Genomic DNA, 10,796 nt, shown 5'->3' on the forward strand with positions numbered 1-10,796 from the left:
GGTTATCATCAATAATTCGGCAAACTACAAGTGTTGGCGAGGATGTGGACAAAGGGGACCTTTTATGTACTGTTGGTGGGAACACAGGCCAGTGTAGTCACTGTGGAAAACAGTGTAGAATTACTTTAAAAAATTAAAAAATGGAACAGCCTTTTAACACCACAGTTCCACTTCTGAGAATTAATGTGAAAAACCCCAAACATTAATTCAAAGGAATATGTGCACCCCCATATTTATTGCAGTGTTACTTATAATAGTCAAGATTTGGAAGGCTTCTGGTCAAGATGATGATGCAGACAGACAAGGCTCATCTCTTTGCACAACGACATCAAAATTACAACTAAAATATAGAACAGCTGTCACTCAGGAACATGGGAAATCAAGTTGAATGGAAGTCTGACAACTACGGAATTGAAGAAACCACATCCTTCCAGACTGGAAGGAGGACGTGGAATGGGCTGGCCACACACCCACATGGGGAAAAATTCAGGAGGGATATCTCAGGACCAAGGAGTCCCAGACCCATGCCAGGCCCCCCAGCCTAGGATTCCAGTGCTGGGAAGACCCCACAGTTGTGAAAACCAGTTGTGACCCCACAGTTGTGAAATCCCTTCTGGCTGTGAAAACCAGCAGGGATTGAGTTGGTGGAGGAGGCCCCTGGAGCCCTAAGCAGCTCCTCTCAGGGATCCCACACACAGACCCACCTACTCAGACTCACTCCCTCTGAGTTCCAGCACTGGGGTGTCAGCTTGAAGGGCACCAGTGGTATAAAGGGAGAGATTAAAGTACCTGGCATCGAGGCAAGCAGAGACCATTGTCCCTTTGCTAAGCCCTTGCCCCACAGAGCCGATATGCTGGTGCCATATCTGAGACCCCATCAACATGGCTAACACTGTGTGACCCACCTTGGAAATCCACAGAGGCTCTTCTCCACACAATTTGCAGCCCACCCAAGCTGCTTCTCCATAAGAATGGCTGGTCTTGGCTCCTAAATCCTATCAAACAAGCCACAGCTGGCTTCAGAGAGTCCCAGAAGCAGCCAGATTAGAGTCACAGCTTGGCTTCACCTGGAAATCTTCAAGCCCAGCACAGGTAACAGCCATCTCAGATTGCGTTACAGCTCAGGCAGGGTGCCCCAGGTAAAAACCAGGTAGGGGCTGACCTTGGTCTGCACCACCAAGGAAACCACAGTGCCAGTGCATCCAGTGGACAGCTACACCACCACCCTGCTCCTGCACAGCTGATCTTCCATGAAGGGCAGAGGTTGGTGGTAAGCAGTCTTTGCAACTGATTGGCCTGGGTAAATCCCCCTCATTGATCTGCTGACAACAACCAAGCCTCAGCTACAAGACAAGGGTGTGTACTCAGCCCATATGAAGGGCACACCTCAAGTACCCAGCTTGAGTGATAGGGGAGGCTGTGCCACTGGGCCTTACAGGACACCTACCACATTAGGTCACACTACCAAGACACAGAGTCAAAACAACTCTACCTGATACATAGAAACAAACAAATGGAGGCTGCCAAAATGAGGAGACAAGGAAACATTGCCCAAATGAAAGAACAGATAAAATCTCCAGAAAAAGGGCTGAATGAAGTGGAAATAAGCAATCTATCAGATACAGAGTTCAAAACACGGTTTAGAAGGATGCTCAAGGAAACTAGTGAGGACCTCAGGAGCATAAAAAGATCCAGTCAGAACCAAAGGATACACTAACTGAATTAGAGAACAATTTACAAGGAAACAACAGAGTGGATGAAGCTGAGAATCAAATCAATGGTCTGGAACACATAGAAGCAACAAGCAACCACTCAGAAAAATAAGAAGAAAAAAGAATCCAAAAAAATGAAGATAGCAGAAATAGCCTCTGGGATAACTTTAGGAGGTCCAACATTTACCTCATAGGGATACCAGAAGGAAAAGAGAAAGAGCAAGAAATTGGAAATCTATCTGAAAATATAGTGAAGAAAAACTTCCCTAATTTGGTGAAAGAAATAACATGGAAGTCCAGGAAGTGCAGGCAGTCCCAATTATGATAGATGCAAAGAGGCCCACTCCAAAATACATCATCATTAAAAGGCCAAAGTTTAAAGATAAAGAGAGAATTTTAAAAGCAAGAGAAAAGAAGTTAGTTACTGGAAGGTTGCCAGATGGGAGCGGGGAGGAGGAAATGAGTGAAGAGGTGAGGGGATTAAGGAGTACAAATAGGTAGCTACTGAATAGCCATGGGGATGTAAATTATAGTACAGGAAATGGAGTGGCCAAAAAATTGTATGCATGATCCATGGACCCCCCAATAATGGTGGGTGGATTGCCTGAGGGAGTAGGGGGTGCTGGGTGGAGGGGGGAAAGGGGTAAAAGTCAGGACAACTGTAATAGCATAATCAATAAAATACAATAATTTTTAAAAAACATTTGGAATTAGCCCAAGTGCCCATCAATAGATAAATGAATAAAAAAGCTGTGGTACATTACACAGTGGAATACTACTTGGCTGTAAAAAGAAGAGAAAGAAATTTTACCTTTTGCGACAGCATGGATGGACTTGGAGAACACTGGGCTAAGTGAAATAAGTCAGTCAGAGAAAGACAAGTATCATATGATTTCACTCATATGTGGAATCTAATGAACAAATAAAGACAGACTCACAGATGGAGAGCAAGATGACAGCTATGGTGAGGGGTGTTGAGGGGTTGAAAGAATAGAGCAAAACACAAAACCAAAAAAGGAAAAAACTCATGGACACAAACGACAGTGTGGTGATTACCAGGGGTAGGTGGGGTAGGGGAGGTGGAGGAAAGTACGGGGTGGACAAATCGTGATAAACAGAGACTCAGCGTGGTGAGGACAACAGAGTGCACAGATGATGTGCTGTGGAGTTGTGCATCTGAAACCTGTATACTTTGCTAACCTGTAGCACCCCAACAAATTCAATAAAAAGGAAAAAAATAAAAGGACGAGTACTAATTTACAAATGGCAAGTCACACAGGAAGTTAAAATAGGCGTAACCTTCAGGAACACAGAGTGGTACCCACTGGTCGGTCCCTCTTAGAGCAAGACATCAGTGGCTGCCCGTGTGGGGCTCCTGTATTTGAGGAATACACTTCCTACTGTCCTTAATTTTTAAGGCGGGTGGGTGGATAGGGAGGGGAAAGCTAGGAAAGGAATAGGGAGAAAGGAAAATACATTTTCAAGTTAGACAAACTTCATGGTGTAAAACCCCAGTGGACATGAACTAAATTTCACTGGCAACTACACCCACAGTCAGAACAACTAAAAAAGGTCACTTCCAGAGGAAAATTCCAAGTTCTGGAGTGCCAGGATTGGAAACTAATGGCAACTCATTGAAGTTCCAAGAGATGGTCTTCAGTTCTCTTCCCTCCTTCATTTTCCAAAACCCTAGCCTCAGTCTTAGGTTAAATTATAATGTGATATTAAGAAAACCATGGCGGAGGGACATGTCTTCCACAAGAAAGGTATTCAATTACATTACAGAGAAGTCAACAAGGTCTTTGGAGTGAGGCCCAGGTACCCATCCTGACTCTTGAGTTACAAGCTGTGAGATGAAGTCAAGTTCTGTGACCTGAGTTTTAGGGTTCTCATCTGTGAAATAAGGGACATAGAACTTACTGTGTGTATTTTTGAGGGGGACTGTAAAGAAGTCCACAAATATAAGCCTCTGGAGTCACACTGCCCAAATCCTCATTTTTCTCGGACCACTTTCCAGCTATGTAACCTCATGTAAATACCTAGCTTATATGGGCCTTATATCCCCTTATCCATGGTTTCACCTTCTGTGGTTTCACTTACCCACAGTCAACCGTCTTCTGAAAATATTAAATGGAAAATCCACAAGTAAACAATTCACAAGTTTTAAATTGCTAGTCATTCAGAGTAGCATAATGAAACCTTGCACTGTCCCACTCCATCCTGTGTGCGCCATGAATCACCCCTTTTTCCAGAATGTTCACACTGTATATGCCCCTGCCCATTGGTCACTGAGTGCCCATGTAGGTTATCAGGCTGACGGGTGTGGTATTGCTGTGCTTGTGTTCCAGTCATCCTTGTTTTATTTAATAACGACAGTTCAGATATGCCAAAAAGAAGCTGTGCTTCCTTTAAGTGAAAAGATGAAAGTTCTTGACTCACTAAGGAAAGAAAATAATATATATGTTGGGGTTGCTAAGATCTACAGAAAAAACAAATCTATTCCTGAAATTGCCTAATATATAAATTAAACTTTATCATAGATATGTATGTTGTGAACCCCAAGAAAGAAGATACTGAAGAAGAAGGGCTCCTGGTGGCTAACTGGGCTAAAATATATATAAAAAAAAAAAACAGCTTAGCAGCCATTTCTACACAGAGGCCTCTCACGAAAACTGCCCCTCACAGAGAAGCCTGCATTGAACCTCTGTTTTTGCCAAATGGCCAGCCCTTATAAAGCACTTCCTAGAATCCCATTTCAACTAATAGGACTGGGGCTTTCCAATTGGAGCTGCACAGTTCCAACCAATAAGAGCAGCTCTATTCTACAAATCAGGTGCCTTTTGGACCAATGGAACTACAAGGACTTGGGGTTCTCATTGGCATGAGGACAGACCAGTCAGGGACTGGGGCGGGGACTCCTGTCGTATAAGCCAGCTTCCTTCTGGCTCTGGGAGCCCACTTTCCCTTTCCACCAAAGACTGAAGAGTGCATTTTCCTGGCTGAGCTAAAACAGAGTGGAGCAGACTGGTGCAGACCACACAAGACCACAACAGAGACCACACAGAGAAGAGCAGACCAGACCAGTGGGGAGCAGAGCTGTCTAGCTGGTGAGGGGTCTGGCCCCGGGGCTGCCTCACAGCCTGGCTGTGTCACAGTCAAGTTGTTCCACAGCTGCGCTGTATCACAAATGAAGAGAGTTTCCTTTTTTACTGCACCCCAAACTGGGGATTCCTGTTAGCATAAAATTGGTGCCAAAGACCATCTGTTGAAAATGTGTAGGGAAAAATGTTATATATATATGGTTCAGGGTTCAGTGTTATCTGAGGTTTTAGGGGGTTCTTGGAACCTATGTGCTGTGAATAAAGGGGGGCTTCCCTATAGGAGTTTCCTCATTTTTAGAGACAATACCTACCTCTGTGGTCAGGGATAATAATACCCACTTTGTAAGGTCTTTTAAACATTAGATGAGTGGCCCAAGTGTCCGTTAGTAGATGAGTGGATAAAAAAAAAACTGGTACATTTACCCAGTGGAGTACTACTTGGCTATAAAAAAAAAAGGAAAGAAAGTCTTACCTTTTACATGGTAAGACAGTGTGGATGGACCTGGAGAGCATTATGCTAAGTGAAATAAGCTAGTCGGAGAAAGACAAACACCGTACGATCTCACTCATATGTGGAATCTAATGATCAAACTGAACTAACAAGCGAAATAGAGACAGACTCACAGACAGAGTGCAGATGACAGCTGTGAGGGGTGGGGGTGGCTGGAGGGAGTGAGCAGAAAAGAAAAAACAGAGAATTCCTGGACACTGACAACAGGGTGGTGACTGCTTGGGGTGGGGGTGGGGCAATGGGGGAGGGTGGGAGGGGATATGTGGTGACGGATGGTGACTTGGGGTGATGAACACCCAATGCAGCATGCAGATGTGGTAGAATTGTGTGTTGAAAGTTTGTTATAGTTGTGTTAACTAGTACCATCCCAATAAATTCAATAAAAAGGAAAAGACTGGACGAGGCAGTTGGTACACCCCTTACGAGCCGCATCTGGCACACAGGACATGCAGAATAAGTGTTAGATGTTTATTGTTGTTGCTGCTGTTGTTAAATAACACATAATATACTAGGCCTTGACTGAAAGACTGTCTTCTATAAATTGTTACACTTACTAGTTCAGAAGCTGTAACTGGTTTGTTCTGGTAAGTCTTCAATTATTCAAGTGAAATATACAGGCACACTTATCTGTAATTTTAAATGTTTTATTGAATTATACATACAGTAAAATGCAGGCATCTTAAGTGTACATTTAATTCTATTTAACCTTGTTTTTAGGTGACTTTAAAAGCTAAGAAGATTTTTCTGGTGAGTCTGTCAATTAGAAGAAAGAAGATTAATTTATCTAATTAAAACACAACTTTATTCAGAGGGAGAGAAGAAGAAATGCAACATCAAATGTACACATTTTAAACCAGGGAGCCATACACCGCCACCTTCACTCACACTGTGAATGGTCCTCCGCTCAGTGGGGCCCTGGCACCGGCTGCCCAGCCGAGCCTACACTTCCATGAAGTGCCTCTGTGTCTGACCTGTTAGCACTCCTGATTTAGAATCTTAATTTTTTTTCTTTTTTTGATTACATCTTGTGGGAAGTTCAACAGCTTCTCTTGAAAGAGTTTGACAGACAGATGTTTTGCATCTGAGCGGAGCATAAACACCAACATCTCCTGGCTTTGAAAATTCTTTATTCTGAAAGATTTATGAGCAAGTGACAATTCCTCTTAGAAAGTCCTCTTCCTAGCAGTTGACATGTTTATTTTGACAATAATTGTAAAGCTGATTCTGATTTCCTAAAACACTCAAATGTGGAAAAGCAGGTGTCCTAAAATAGAGGCTACATTATTTTAACATTTTGCAACACACATTTTGCCAAGAGCAATCTAGGTGTAAAAAGAAAAAACTAACTGTGCAGGACACTGATTATGGCTCCTGTGTTTGACTTCCTATTTTGGGAGCAAAGTTGTAATAGGAGCCAGAGGTTTGAAGTGAGGATTTTGAGTATTTTCTCCAATGCAAGCGTCACTTCTTGTTAATAAGCATTCTTAGCCTGGAGTGTCTACTCCATGAGAGGCACTGTGTACACAGTCTCTCCTAGTCTTCATACATGTCCTGTACAACTGGTATTATTCATATCTGCTGACAAAGAAACTGGGTCTCGGAGAGAGATTTGTTTAGGCCAACTCATCTATGCAGAAGAGGGGAATTCGAACCCAAGCCTGTCAGACTCCAATGCCTAGACACTTGGAAGTGCACACAGTCACTGTCTCCTGGTGCACCATGCCGAGGATGTTTACTGCCCTCAGAATACCGTGAGTGACCCTGGAGATCTGTTGGGGCAGGGGAGTGGAAAGATAGATACACGTTTATACAGGGGTGGGCAAAAGTACGTTAATAATAATACTAAATAACACAATAATTAATAAGTAGATGACTACAAGAATAAACTCTGTTTCACTTACAACTATAAACCTACTTTGCTCACTGCTATCCCATACGCACCACAATTCATTAGGGGATCTCCTTTAGCTGAAGTTATACATAAAACCTCCCTGGTGTAGAATATTGGAGAGAAGATCATATTGAATTAGGGAAGAGTAGAAATTTTAAATTCGTTTTAAATAGGATAGGTTTTACTTATTCTTTATGGATTTCAAGATGGATTCTTGCTCATAAAACCCTTCAAACTAAGCAGAGTTGGTATTATCAAACTAATTTTATAGTCAAGAAAAATAAGGGCTGAAAAAGCTCGGTGTCTTGCTGTTTAGTGATGAACCCACAGCTCCCTGCTCTGCAGGGTGACCTAACAAATTCTTCCTGACAATTAGTGGATAAGAATGATATGTGTTCTTATATTAATTATTCACATATTATAAGCAATGGCCTGAAGTGCTGAAAGATGTATTTCAAATGTTCCCCTTGTAATCACATTTACATCATTCTTCTGCATTACTTAACAAGGCCGGGTTTGCTAAATGAAGGAAAATTTCTGCCCAGATCCCAATCAAGTTATTATAAATTCCAAATTAATAGGGTCTAAATAAATGAGAGCTTATTATAGGGCTGGAAGCTTATTATGTTATTTGTTTCTATCTTTTTTCATTTGCTTCAGCCCCAGTTTGAGTATTTTATCTACTGCTTTTTTTCCCCGTTTCCTCATTAGAGAAACAGGGCAAGAGAGACATACAAGGAAAGAATTTCTTATACATGACCAAAATTAACAACCTGAAATTATAGAAGGTGGTGGAGAGGCATCCTTTTGATAATTTATCATAATGTTTAGTGACAGCAATTTGCCGTAATGTAATAACTAATCTTTACTTCACCTGGGTATGTGTTGTGCTTATCAGTTTATGCTTTACTTACATTTTTTTATTACTCCATTTGTTAAATTATTTAAACTTACAAGGCAACCTCTAACTTACTCATAGTAAAGCAGCCTTCTGAAACGGGAGTCATGCAAATAATTGTTTCATTTTTGTGTCCATATTTTTAAGGAAACAAGGTGTTTTTGTTATTTCCCAGGGGATTACAGGGACTGAAAAGCTTGAGATCACTCGCCCCCACCCCCGCCCCCACCGCCAGCACAGGTAACCCAGCTGGAACTGGAAGGGCTCTGAGAACCATCTCTCTAAAGCCAACTTGATATACAAGCCATCTGGGTGGAAACGGGGGTGTTCCTCATGCTGGGTTTCCTGAGGCTTGTAAAAGAGTCCTAAGGGATTAAGATGAGTGAGAGACAGGCTGGTAACATGAAAGACCCCGTGCTCTTGGAGGTATTTCTTCCACGATTAAAAAGTAATGATTTTCTTGTTTGCCAGGTGCAAGGAATAAACACTCCTGGATTCCCTCTGTTCTGTCCTTCCCCTCTAATCTACAAACAGGCCCCAGAAGCTTCTCTGTTCCTTCCCTCAGCCGCATTTCTCATTCAGACGTCCTTCCTGTTTGGGGTTCTATTCACTTCCCTTTGCTTCTTTCCTTTCCTGTATGGCCCTCTAAGTTTGTTTTCAGGGTTCTCACATTTTTCTGTCTCTGAATTGTTTCCCTCTGCAGGAAACAATCTCCGCATCTCACTCCTTTTTCATTTTGCTCTGTCTGTTTTGTATCTCGTATTATTCATCATCTTTGTTCCTGTTTATTTCTCTTCTTCTAGCTCTTATTTCTTCATCTCTGGCCCTTATTTCCTCTCCCTGGTTCTCCTGTTTCCATCACGATGCCCTTTGACCAAACATCCTCTCCCCGCTCCCTACTTAAAGCACTGAAGAACGTTCCCCATAGAATGGAGTGGAAAGGTTAGAAGAGAGAACAGAGGTGGCAGACTGAACTGGGAAGGGCGTGCTTAGTCATGTTAATACCTTCGCCATCCTCTGTGGGTCCCCCGCAGTCTCTTCCACACCTGCATGCATCCCGGCCTGAGAACGAGGCAAACACAAAGGGTAGGAAGCCGCGGAGGGAAGTGAAGGTGAGGACTCAGGGACAGCCACTGCAGAAGCTGTTTTCAAATACCGTCAGGTCAGCATTGGCTCAGAAACGACGGAACAGGACTGTGTTTAAAGCGCAGAGCCACTCGGATCAGCTTCCCAGCAAGTCAGAATCCATACCGTCTGGAATCTGAAACTGAAGGTTTAAGGATGATCAGAATGTTTCCACTTGACCCTGAATTACTTTAGAACTACCTGTAGGAGGGTGTTAATGCCAAGGACCTCCAGAACAAACATCTCACTTCATGACTTGGCCGTGACCCAGCCCTTCCCTTGGCATCTTTTATTTTTTTTAATATTTCCAGATATGTTTATAAATAAATCGCACCTTTTTGAACCGCTTTGCCTCCTACTCAATTGTACAGCAGAGGAAAAATCCGTGGCAGTGGACATTGTGGAAAGTTTGCTCCTCTCTCAGCCTTGCCGGGAAGGGGGGAGAGGGAAGCACGGTAAGTATTTAAGAGGAATGAGCAGCTCTCAGAAAAACAGCTTCATCAGCCCAGCAGTAGTAAGACAATCAAAGGTACAAACAACTTGACCTTTCTTCCTTCCCTGCCGACACTGGGACAATGGCGCCCGGTGGGGCCTGCAGCGTGGTGCAGTCGGTAGTTGGGGGACAGTGGGGCCCAAGCAGACGCGCTCCCCTCCCCCACGGAGGGCTGCTGCTGAGGATGGGCGACGACGGAGCTGACTCCATGTGTCCTTTTCCAGCCAGGTGTCAGTTCGTTGACTTTGAAACGGACTCCCAGGGAAAATACCTCACTGTTCAAATTCTTCAAAACAACAGCAAAGCCTGCACTTTCACATGCTTTTTATTTGGACCAAAGGACTCTTTTCTTTAGGGCGAGGGAAATAGGGGCAGTCCCCCCAAATTTGTAACACTGTTTGCTAGCATCCTCTGTGACGCGGCCCCCCTGCACTCTCTCCCTGGCCTACTGCGCAGACAAGGAGCTGCACCTTAGGGAGAAGGAAAGCAAAGGCCCAGGGGCTGAGGTCCACTAACCCAGCACAAGAAGGAGGGTGGGTCGGAGCACAGGGCTCGCCGGGGCGCAGGCCCCCGGGAGGCCTTCTTGGTAAGGCAGCTTCAGGCTGGAGGTCTGCCCCCTCCTGTGGGGAGAGGTAAATAGGGGAAATTACCTGCCGTCTCGGTCCAGGCGCTTCTCTTTTAACGTTATCTGAGAATGTTTGTTTTTATTTTCTGGCTCCAAAAAGATCACAAAGGCATGAGTTGAGAACTGAATCAGTATAATACAACCACACACACAGAGGAATCAATTATATTCTCACAAATACACATACAAAAACGATGCACTGGGGTTCCAATGTTTGTGCCATCTTTTCCCCTCTAAGGCGGGTTTAAAATAAAAAGAAACAAGAAACAAAAATGAAACAAGAACAAAAAATTCTTGGCCAGTTCCTGGTGTTCTTGAGATTTTAGTTTCATTTTTGTTGGTGAACCCTCCTGCCACTGATTCCTGTCTCCACGGCCGGCATGAGAGGAAGGGTCACTGCCTGCTCTCAGGGCACTGATCTTCTCTGGGGAGCCCAACAC

General features: G+C 43.7%; 1 long non-coding RNA gene across 1 annotated transcript; it reads right to left on the minus strand.

Moving 5' to 3' along the window:
* Positions 1 to 6,429: 6,429 nt before the first annotated feature.
* Positions 6,430 to 10,484, minus strand: LOC118998620 (uncharacterized). Its single transcript, XR_005068905.1, has 4 exons — positions 10,382 to 10,484; positions 9,573 to 9,663; positions 9,119 to 9,380; positions 6,430 to 7,093 (listed from the first exon to the last, which is right to left on the minus strand). It is a non-coding gene; the product is annotated as an uncharacterized LOC118998620 (long non-coding RNA).
* Between the last annotated feature and the right edge of the window lie 312 nt (positions 10,485 to 10,796).

This window comes from Sturnira hondurensis, unplaced genomic scaffold (assembly GCF_014824575.4).
Source record: "Sturnira hondurensis isolate 20B ecotype Veracruz unplaced genomic scaffold, ASM1482457v3 Scaffold0014384, whole genome shotgun sequence".
NCBI classification, from domain to species: Eukaryota; Metazoa; Chordata; class Mammalia; order Chiroptera; family Phyllostomidae; genus Sturnira; species Sturnira hondurensis.